This window comes from Arachis stenosperma, chromosome 9 (assembly GCF_014773155.1).
Source record: "Arachis stenosperma cultivar V10309 chromosome 9, arast.V10309.gnm1.PFL2, whole genome shotgun sequence".
Lineage (NCBI taxonomy): Eukaryota > Viridiplantae > Streptophyta > Magnoliopsida > Fabales > Fabaceae > Arachis > Arachis stenosperma.
The window spans coordinates 118,071,929-118,082,031 of record NC_080385.1 but is presented as its reverse complement, the minus strand read 5'-3'; the positions used below and the strand labels follow the sequence as shown (position 1 = coordinate 118,082,031).

At 40.0% G+C, this 10,103-nt stretch overlaps 2 non-coding genes across 2 annotated transcripts; one reads left to right on the top strand and one right to left on the bottom strand.

Moving 5' to 3' along the window:
• Window positions 1–325: 325 nt before the first annotated feature.
• On the top strand, window positions 326–433 carry LOC130953046 (small nucleolar RNA R71). Its single transcript, XR_009075219.1, has one exon. It is a non-coding gene; the product is annotated as a small nucleolar RNA R71 (small nucleolar RNA).
• A 5,265-nt stretch (window positions 434–5,698) lies between these two features.
• On the bottom strand, window positions 5,699–5,806 carry LOC130952095 (small nucleolar RNA R71). The gene has a single exon (XR_009074275.1). It is a non-coding gene; the product is annotated as a small nucleolar RNA R71 (small nucleolar RNA).
• Between the last annotated feature and the right edge of the window lie 4,297 nt (window positions 5,807–10,103).

The following is a 10,103-nucleotide window of genomic DNA, read 5'->3' as shown; positions in this document are numbered from 1 at the left end:
CATCCTTAGTACTGCTTGGTGCATTTTGCATTCCAGACAGACTTTGAGAAATCAAGTTGACTTGTTGAGTCAATATTTTATTCTGAGCCAATATGGCATTCAGAGTATCAATCTCAAGAACTCCTTTCTTTTGATTTGTCCCATTGTTCACAGGATTCCTTTCAGAAGTGTACATGAATTGGTTATTTGCAACCATTTCAATTAGTTCTTGAGCTTCTACAGGCGTCTTCTTCAGATGAAGAGATCCTCCAGCGGAGCTATCCAAAGACATCTTGGACAGTTCAGAGAGACCATCATAGAAAATACCTATGATGCTCCATTCAGAAAGCATATCAGAGGGACACTTTCTGATCAATTGTTTGTATCTTTCCCAAGCTTCATAGAGGGATTCTCCTTCCTTCTGTCTGAAGGTTTGGACTTCCACTCTAAGCTTACTCAATTTTTGAGGTGGAAAGAACTTTGCCAAGAAGGCATTGACTAGCTTTTCCCAAGAGTTCAGGCTGTCTTTAGGTTGTAAGTCCAACCACATTCTAGCTCTGTCTCTTACAGCAAAAGGGAATAGCATAAGTCTGTAGACCTCAGGGTCAACCCCATTAGTCTTGACAGTGTCACAGATTTACAAGAACTCAGCTAAGAACTGATGAGGATCTTCCAATGGAAGTCCATGGAACTTGCAATTCTGTTGCATTAGAGAAACTAATTGAGGCTTAAGCTCGAAGTTGTTTGCTCCAATGGCAGGGATAGAGATGCTTCTCCCATAAAAGTCGGGAGTAGGTGCAGTAAAGTCACCAAGCACCTTCCTTGCATTGTTGGCATTGTTGTTATTTTCGGCTGCCATGGGTTCTTCTTCTTTGAAGATTTCTGTTAGGTCCTCTACAGAGAGTTGTGCCTTAGCTTCTCTTAGCTTTCGCTTCAGGGTCCTTTCAGGTCAGGGTCAGCTTCAACAAGAATGCCTTTGTCTTTGCTCCTGCTCATATGAAAGAGAAGAGAACAAAAAAATATGGAATCCTCTATGTCACAGTATAGAGATTCCTTGAGGTGTCAGAGGAAAAGAAAAATAGAAGGAAGAAGTAGAGAATTCGAACTTAGTGATATAGAGTTCGAATTGTGCATTGAGGAGGAGTGGTACTCCATAAATAGAAGGATGTGAGAAGAGGAGAAGAAACAATGCATGCAAGACACCAAACTTAAAATTAGACACTAGACTCAAACAAGAAACATAAAATATTTTAGGTTTTTATGATTTTGTAAATTTTTTTTTTTTGTGCTTTTTTCAAAAATTAAGTGGAAAAAGAAAATAAATGTATCAAAATTCTTAATGAGAATTCCAGGAATCATGCAATGTTAGTCTAAAGCTTTAGTCTAAAGAAGTTAGACATGGATAGCCAAGCTTCAGCAGGACATTGCATTCAAGAGCTAAATTGATGAGAATCAATCAGCTTTGGTGATGATAAGAACATCACCTTGAAACACTAAAATTCATTCTTAAGAACTCTGAAGAAAAATACCTAATCTAAGCAACAAGATGAACCGTCAGTTGTCCATACACGAAACAATCCCCGGCAACGGCGCCAAAAACTTGGTGGGCAAAATTGTGATCACTACAACTTCGCACAACTAACCAGCAAGTGCACTAGGTCGTCCAAGTAATAAACCTTACGCGAGTAAGGGTCGATCCCACGGAGATTGTTGGTACGAAGCAAGCTATGGTCACCTTGTAAATCTTAGTCAGGCAGACTCAAATGGGTATAGATGATGAATAAAACATAAAGATAAAGATAGAGATACTTATGTATTCCATTGGTGAGAACTTCAGATAAGCGAATGGAGATGCTTTGTCCCTTCCGTCTATCTGCTTTCCTACTGTCTTCATACAATCCTTCTTACTCCTTTCCATGGCAAGCTTATGCAAGGGTTTCACCGTTGTCAGTGGCTACCTCCCATCCTCTCAATGGAAATGTTCAACGCACCCTGTCACGGCACGGCTATCCATCTGTCGGTTCTCAATCAGGCCAGAATAGAATCCAGTGATTCTTTTGCGTCTATCACTAACGCCCCGCCCTCAGGAGTTTGAAGCACGTCACAGTCATTCAATCATTGAATCCTACTCAGAATACCACAGACAAGGTTAGACCTTCCGAATTCTCTTGAATGCCGCCATCAGTTCTTGCCTATACCACGAAGACTCTGATCTCACGGATTGGCTGGCTCGGTTGTCAGGCGAGCGCTCGGCTGTCAGGCGATCAACCAGGCATCGTGTATCAGGAATCCAAGAGATAAACATTAGAGCCTTGTTGCTTGTAGAACGACAGTGGTTGTCAATCACGCGTTCATAAGTGAGAATGATGATGAGCGTCACATAATCATCACATTCATCAAGTTCTTGAGTGCGAATGAATATCTTGGAATAAGAACAAGCTAAATTGAATAGAAGAACAATAGTAATTGCATTAATACTCAAGGTATAGCAGAGCTCCACACCTTAATCTATGGTGTGTAGAAACTCCACCGTTTAAAATACATAAGAACAAGAGTGATCATTGGTTTCGGCCCCAGAGAGGGAACCGGAAGAACCAAGATGAAAATACAATAGTAAAAGGTCCTACTTATAGGGAACTAGTAGCTTAAGAATTACAAAGATGAGTAAATGACATAAAAATCTACTTCTGGGCCCACTTGGTGTGTGCTTGGGCTAAGCAATGAAGCATTTTTCGAGTAGAGACTCTTCTTGGAGTTAAACGCCAGCTTTTATGCCAGTTTGGGCGTTTAACTCCCATTTTGGTGCCAGTTCCGGCGTTTAACGCTGGGAAATCTGAAGGTGACTTTGAACGCCAGTTTGGGCCATCAAATCTTGGGCAAAGTATGGACTATCATATATTTCTGGAAAGCCCAGGATGTCTACTTTCCAACGTCGTTGAGAGCGCGCCAATTGGGCTTCTGTAGCTCCAGAAAATCCACTTCGAGTGCAGGGAGGTCAGAATCCAACAGCATCTCCAGTCCTTTTCAGTCTCTGATTCAGATTTTTGCTCAGGTCCCTCAATTTCAGCCAGAAAATACCTGAAATCACAGAAAAACACACAAATCATAGTAAAGTCCAGAAAAGTGAATTTTAACTAAAAACTAATAAAAATATACTAAAAACTAACTAGATCATACTAAAAACATACTAAAAACAATGCCAAAAAGTGTATAAATTATCCGCTCATCAATGCCCTACATACAACTTGCCATGGAAAGGAGTAAGAAGGATTGGATGAAAGCATCAGGAAAGCAGAGATTCAAAAGGAACACAGCATCTCCATACACTTATCTGAAATTTCCACCAATGATTTACATAAGTAACTCAATCTTTATTTTATGCTTTATTTATTATTATTTTTGAAAACCATTATAATCATTTGAATCAGCCTAACTGAGATTTACAAGATGACCATAGCTTGCTTCATACCAACAATCTCCGTGGAATCGACCCTTACTCACGTAAGGTTTATTACTTGGACAACCCAGTGCACTTGCTGGTTAGTTGCGCGAAGTTGTGAAGTTATAATTGGACCATGGTATCATGCACCAACTTTTTGGCGCCATTGCCAGGGAGAGAACGAACAACAATTTCACATCTAAATCACAATTTCGCCTATCAAATTTTTGGCGCTGTTGCCGGGGATTGTTTGAGTTTGGACAATTGACGGTTCATCTTGTTGCTCAGATTAGGTAATTTTCTTTTCAAAAAGTTTTCAAAAATCTTTCAAAAAAATCTTTCTTCTTTTTCGTTTTTCCAAAAATTATTTTTGAAAAAAAATACAAAAAAATTAATAAAATCATAAAAATAAAAAATATTTTGTGTTTCTTGTTTGAGTCTAGTGTCAATTTTTAAGTTTCGTGTCAATTGCATGTTTTAAAAAAATTCATGTATTTTTCGAAAATTTCATGCATAGTGTTCTTCATGATCTTCAAGTTGTTCTTGATAAGTCTTTTTGTTTGATCTTGATATTTTCTTGTTTTGTGTTTTTTGTTGTTTCTCATATGCATTTTTGAATTCATAGTGTCTAAATATGAAAAATTTCTAAGTTTGGTGTCTTGCATGTTTTTCTTTTCTTGAAAATTTTTCAAAAATAAGTCTTGATGTTCATCTTGATCTTCAAAGTGTTCTTGGTGTTCATCTTGACATTCATAGTATTCTTGCATGCATCTTGTGTTTTGATTCATAATTTTCATGTTGTGAGTCATTTTTGTGTTTCTCTCTCTCCTCATTAAAAATTCAAAAATAAAAAAAATATCTTCTCCTTATTTCTCTCAAAAATTCGAAAATTTGAGTTGACTTAGTAAAAAAATTTTAAAATTTAGCTATTTCTTATAAGTCAAGTCAAATTTTCAATTTTAAAAATCCTATCTTTTCAAAATCTTTTTCAAAAATCAAATCTTTTTTATTTTTTTATTATTTTCAAAAAATTTTTAAAATTTATTTTCAAAATCTTTTTCTTATCTTTATTTCAAAATTGAAACTTTACTAACAATTAATGTGATTGATTCAAAAATTTGAAGTTTGTTACTTTCTTGTTAAGAAAGGTTCAATCTTTAGATTCTAGAATCATATCTTTTAGTTTCTTGTTAGTCAAGTAATCAATTTTAAATTTAAAATTTAAATCTTTTTCAAAATATCTTTTTCAATCATATCTTTTTAAAATATCTTTTTCAAAATCAATTTTAAAATCTTTTCTAACTTCTTATCTTTTCAAAATTGATTTTCAAATCTTTTTCAACTAACTAATTGACTTTTTGTTTGTTTCTTATCTTTTTCAAAACCACCTAACTACTTTCCTCTCTCTAATTTTCGAAAATTACCTCCCTCTTTTTCAAAATTCTTTTAATTAACTAATTGTTTTAAATTTTAATTTTAATTTTATTTCTTTTTTAGTTTTCGAAAATCACTAACCCTTTTTCAAAATTAATTTTCGAAAACTCCTCTCTCTCGTCTTCTTATATTTATTTATTTATCTACTAACACTTCTCCTCTACTCAAGAATTCGAACCTATCCTCCCCCTTGTGTTTGGATTCTTACCTTTTCCCTCTTCTATTCCTTCTTTCTTCTACTAACATAAAGGAATCTCTATACTGTGACATAAAGGATTCTTCTTCCTTTTCTGTTCTCTTCTTTTTCATATGAGCAGGAACAAGGAAAAAGGCATTCTTGTTGAAGCTGATCCTGAACCTGAAAGGACTCTGAAGAAGAAACTAAGAGAAGCTAAAATACAATAATCCAGAGACAACCTTACTGAAATTTTCGAACAAGAAAAGGATATGGCAGCCAAACCCAACAACAATAATGCAAGGAGGATGCTTGGTGATTATACTACACCTATTTCCAAATTTGATGGAAGAAGCATCTCAATCCATTCCATTGGAGCAAACAATTTTGAGCTGAAGCCTCAACTAGTTGCTCTAATGCAACAGAACTGCAAGTTTCATGGACTTCCATCAGAAGATCCCTATCAGTTTTTAACTGAGTTGTTGCAGAGCTGTGAGACTGTTAAGACTAATGGAGTAGATCCTGAAATCTACAGGCTTATGCTTTTCCCTTTTGCTGTAAGAGACAGATCTAGAACATGGTTGGACTCACAACCTACAGATAGCCTGGACTCCTGGGACAAGCTGGTCACAGCCTTCTTGGCTAAGTTCTTTCCTCCTCAAAAGCTGAGAAAGCTTAGAGTGGATGTTCAAACCTTCAAACAAAAAGCTGGTGAATCCCTCTATGAAGCTTGGGAAAGATACAAGCAGATGACCAAAAGGTGTCCTTCTGACATGCTTTCAGAGTGGACCATTCTGAATATATTCTATTATGGTCTATCTGAGTTCTCCAAGATGTCACTGGACCATTCTGCAGGTGGATCCATTCACCTAAAGAAAACGCCTGCAGAAGCTCAAGAACTCATTGACATGGTTGCAAATAACCAATTCATGTACACTTCTGAGAGGAATTCTGTGAGTAATGGGATGCCTCAGAGGAAGAGAGTTCTTGAAATTGATGCTCTGAATGTCATATTGGCTCAAAACAAAATTTTGACTTAGCAAGTCAACATGATTTCTCAAAGTCTGAATGGATGGCAAAATGCATCCAACAGTACTAAAGAGGCATCTTCTGAAGAAGATGCTTATGATCCTGAGAACCCTACAATAGCAGAGGTAAATTACATGGGTGAACCTTATGGAAACACCTATAAGTCCTCATGGAGAGATCATCCAAATTTCTCATGGAAGGATCAACAAAAGCCTCAACAAGGCTTTAATAATGGTGGAAGAAACAGGCTTAGCAATAGCAAGCCCTTTCCCTCATCTTCTCAGCAACAGACAGAGAATTCTGAACAGAGTCCCTCTAGCTTAGCAAACATAGTCTCTGATCTGTCTAAGGCCACTTTAAGTTTCATGAGTGAAAAAAGGTCTTCCATTAGAAATTTGGAGGCACAAGTGGGCCAGCTGAGTAAGAAAATCACTGAAACTCCTCCTAGTACTCTCCCAAGCAATACTGAAAAGAATCCAAAAAGAGAGTGCAAGGCCATTGACATTGTCAATATGGCCGAATCCAAGGAGGAAGGGGAGGACGTGAATCCCAAGGAGGAAGACCTCATGGGACGTCTCTCAGACAAGAAGGAGTTCCTTATTGAGTACCTAAAGGAATCCGAGGCTCATATAGAGACCATAGAGATTCCATTAAACCTCCTTCTGTCATTCATGAGCTCTGAAAACTATTCTTCCTTTGAAGAGGATGAAGATGTAACTGGAGAGCAAGTTGCTCAATATGTAGGAGCTATCATGAAGCTGAATGCCAAGTTGTTTGATAATGAGACTTGGGAAGATACACCTCCCTTGCTCATTAGTGAACTAGATACATGTGTCCAGCAAACTCTACCTCAAAAGAAACAAGATCCTGGTAAATTCTTAATACCATGCACCATGGGCACTGTTCCGAGGGTTACCTGAAACGTGCAGCTCGGTCGTCTGGCAAGGCCCGAGGTGGGGGTCTGTGACCCGAGCTTGGTGTGCTGAACGGCGGGGGGTTGTACCTGCAATGACACTCCGATGCTTAAGTTAGCATGGGTCCAAGCAGATATCAAGTAGAATTAGAGTATGAGTTATACCTGGGTGCTCCAGTGTATTTATAGTAGTTGGCTGTGATCATCCCTGGATAAGATATTCTTATCTTATCTTATCTTTTGGGAGTTTTATCTTTATCTCTGTGGAACCACCTTTCCTAGGCCTTTTCGGCCTTTAGGTTTTGGGCTTCGCTCCTCTTGATGGGCCTTTTCCCTCTATTGGTCCGAGGTCCGACCTCAGGTGTGGGCCTTTAGGACGAGGTCGGACCTTTGGTGGGGTGGCCGAGTTTAGGAGAGCTCGGTCAGGGTATGAACAGTGCCCCTGCCCGAGTTCGTCCTTTTGAGAGGTCGAGCTCGGGCATTAGTAGTTTCAAAATTTGAAAACGGTCATTTCGGCATTTATTGCTTGTTACCGTTTCTTCCTCGATTTCCGCGCGGGCTCTGTGAAGGCTTTATTTATTTGCCCCTTTCCTTTTTCTTCGTTTTATTCCTTTCCCTTCCTTTCGAGCTCCTTTCAATGTTCCGAGAAGTTTTTCTTTTATGCTTATGACTGTTTTTTCTCTAAGCTGGGTGTCCGACTTCCTTTTACTGACTTAGAGTCCGAGGTCCTTTGGTCCTGTAATCTTGCCCCTACGCAACTTCATCCAAACTCTTGGGCGTTTTTAAAGCTGTTCCAACTTTTGTGTCAGATTTTGGGTGTCTCCCCTTCTGTTTCCCTTTTTTCTTATCTGTTTGTGTTGACGAAGCCGGGGCCGGGTGGAGGGAAGGTGTCTTGGGTCTCTTTTAGGGCAAACGCCGGAAAGAAGTTTTGTACCTTGTATGATGAGTCTTTTCATGATTTTAAGAACTACTATTTCAAGGTCCGGGCTGCTGGGGATGTCCGACCTTTCTTTCTAGATGAGAGTGGGGAGCCTTCTTTTCCTCTTTTTTGGCAGGAGAATGTGGTGTCGGTTAAGTATACCTTTGAGAGCTTAGATGAGGTGGAGCAGGCTTTTGTGGGTGTGTTGAGTAGTTTATGGGGTCGGGCACCTCACTTGGACACGAAGAAAATGTTGGGAGATCCAAGCCTTCTCCGTTCCGAGTTAGGTAGCTCCCGACCTCTCCGAGCTTTTCATCTTTGATATTTTGACTTTATCTTGGTGATTTTTCTGTTTGCGATAATCTTTTTTCCTTTGTTTCTGCAGAGATGTCTTCTCAGGCTGATTCCATGAAGTTCCTTCGTCGGTTGAAGAAGTCTGCGGCTGCTCGGAATATTGAGGCCGAGGCTTCTGCCCGACCTTCTCCACAGAAGACTACCATAGGTGTTCAGACTCGGTCGAAGACCATTCCTACCCCTCAATTCCGAGCTATAACTCAGGATCCTCCGTCCTCCGGACCCGGTCAGCTTTCTCCGTCCTCGACCTTGGGTCCTCCCCCCAAGAAACAGAAGACCTCCCGAGAGCTTGCCGGCTTTAATGACAAGGATTTTGACGCTCTTGGTTGGGTTGAGCAGCACATTCTCCCCCAAACCTATATTTCTACTGATGATGCGTCTATGGAGCATCACTTTCAGTATATGGCGCGGAGCTGTGTTCGGATGGCTAGCCTTCATGCCGCTATTGCTCGGGAGTTCAAGAAAGCTCCCCTTGGGGCGACCAGTTCCCGACTTGAGAAGGCTCGGTCCGAGCTTGATAAGGTTAGTCAGCTGAAGGATGCTAGGATTGCCGAGCTGGAGGAGTCTTTGGAGGAAGAGAAGACTAGGGCTACCGCGGCTGTGGCGGCGGCGAAGACGTCTGAGGAGATGGCGAGGGTGGCGACGGAGAACTACACTAAGCTGTATGCTGAGCTTTTGGAGACGAAGGAGAAGTTGCAGTCAGCTCGGGATGATTTTTATGAGCTGGAGGATAATGTGGCCAAGGGTATGGATGCTATGTTTGTGAACTTGAGGGATCAGGTCCAGGTTCTTGCTCCCGACCTGGATTTGAGCCTATTCAGTACTGATAACATGGTTGTGGAGGGAAAGATTGTTCCTGCTCCTGCCGAGGATGAGGTTCTGGTGTCCGATCCCCAGGCTCCAGCGTCCGATCCCGAGGTTCCGGTTGTGAACCCGACTTCCCCTTTGGCTGAGGATAGATCTGGTATGGAGGTTCCAAGCCGGGGGGATGGTGCTGTTCCTGCGGTCCCGATTTCGATGGTCCCTCCGGAGCCTTCTGTTGATGTGGAGACCGGGAAGGTCCTTGATCCTTTGTGATCTTTTTGGTGGTTGGCCCGGCCTGTGGGTTTCTTTGTTTTTTGGATGTGTTCTGCAAGCATTTTGGACATCTTTTTTACTTTAGCTATTCTGTAGCTTTATTATGCCATGCTTTTGTGTTTTTCTGCTTCCGCTTTTATGCTTTTTGGTTGTTTTTGGGTAACAACTTTTTTAGCTAGCGTCTTGAAACTTTTAGCCTTGTTCGCGTTTTAGCTTTTGTGCTTTTTAGTTGTTTTCGGGTAACAACTTTTTAGCTAGCGTTTTGACTTCTCGTTTTCGCTTTTTTGCTTTTTAGTTGTTTTTTGGGTAACAACTTTTTAGCTAGCGTTGTGACTTCTTGTCTTCGCTTTTTTGCTTTTTAGTTGTTTTTTTTTTTTTGGGTAACAACTTTTTAGCTAGCGTTGTGACTTCTTGTCTTCGCTTTTTTGCTTTTTAGTTGTTTTTGGGTAACAACTTTTTAGCTAGCGTTGTGACTTCTCGTTTTCGCTTTTTTGCTTTTTAGTTGTTTTTGGGTAACAACTTTTTAGCTAGCGTTGTGACTTCTTGTCTTCGCTTTTTTGCTTTTTAGTTGTTTTTGGGTAACAACTTTTTAGCTAGCGTTGTGACTTCTCGTTTTCGCTTTTTTGCTTTTTAGTTGTTTTTGGGTAACAACTTTTTAGCTAGCGTTGTGACTTCTCGTTTTCGCTTTTTTGCTTTTTAGTTGTTTTTGGGTAACAACTTTTTAGCTAGCGTTTTCTCGAAGTCCTAGTTCTTTGCCGTTTTAAGGCTTTTTTCTAGAGTCCGA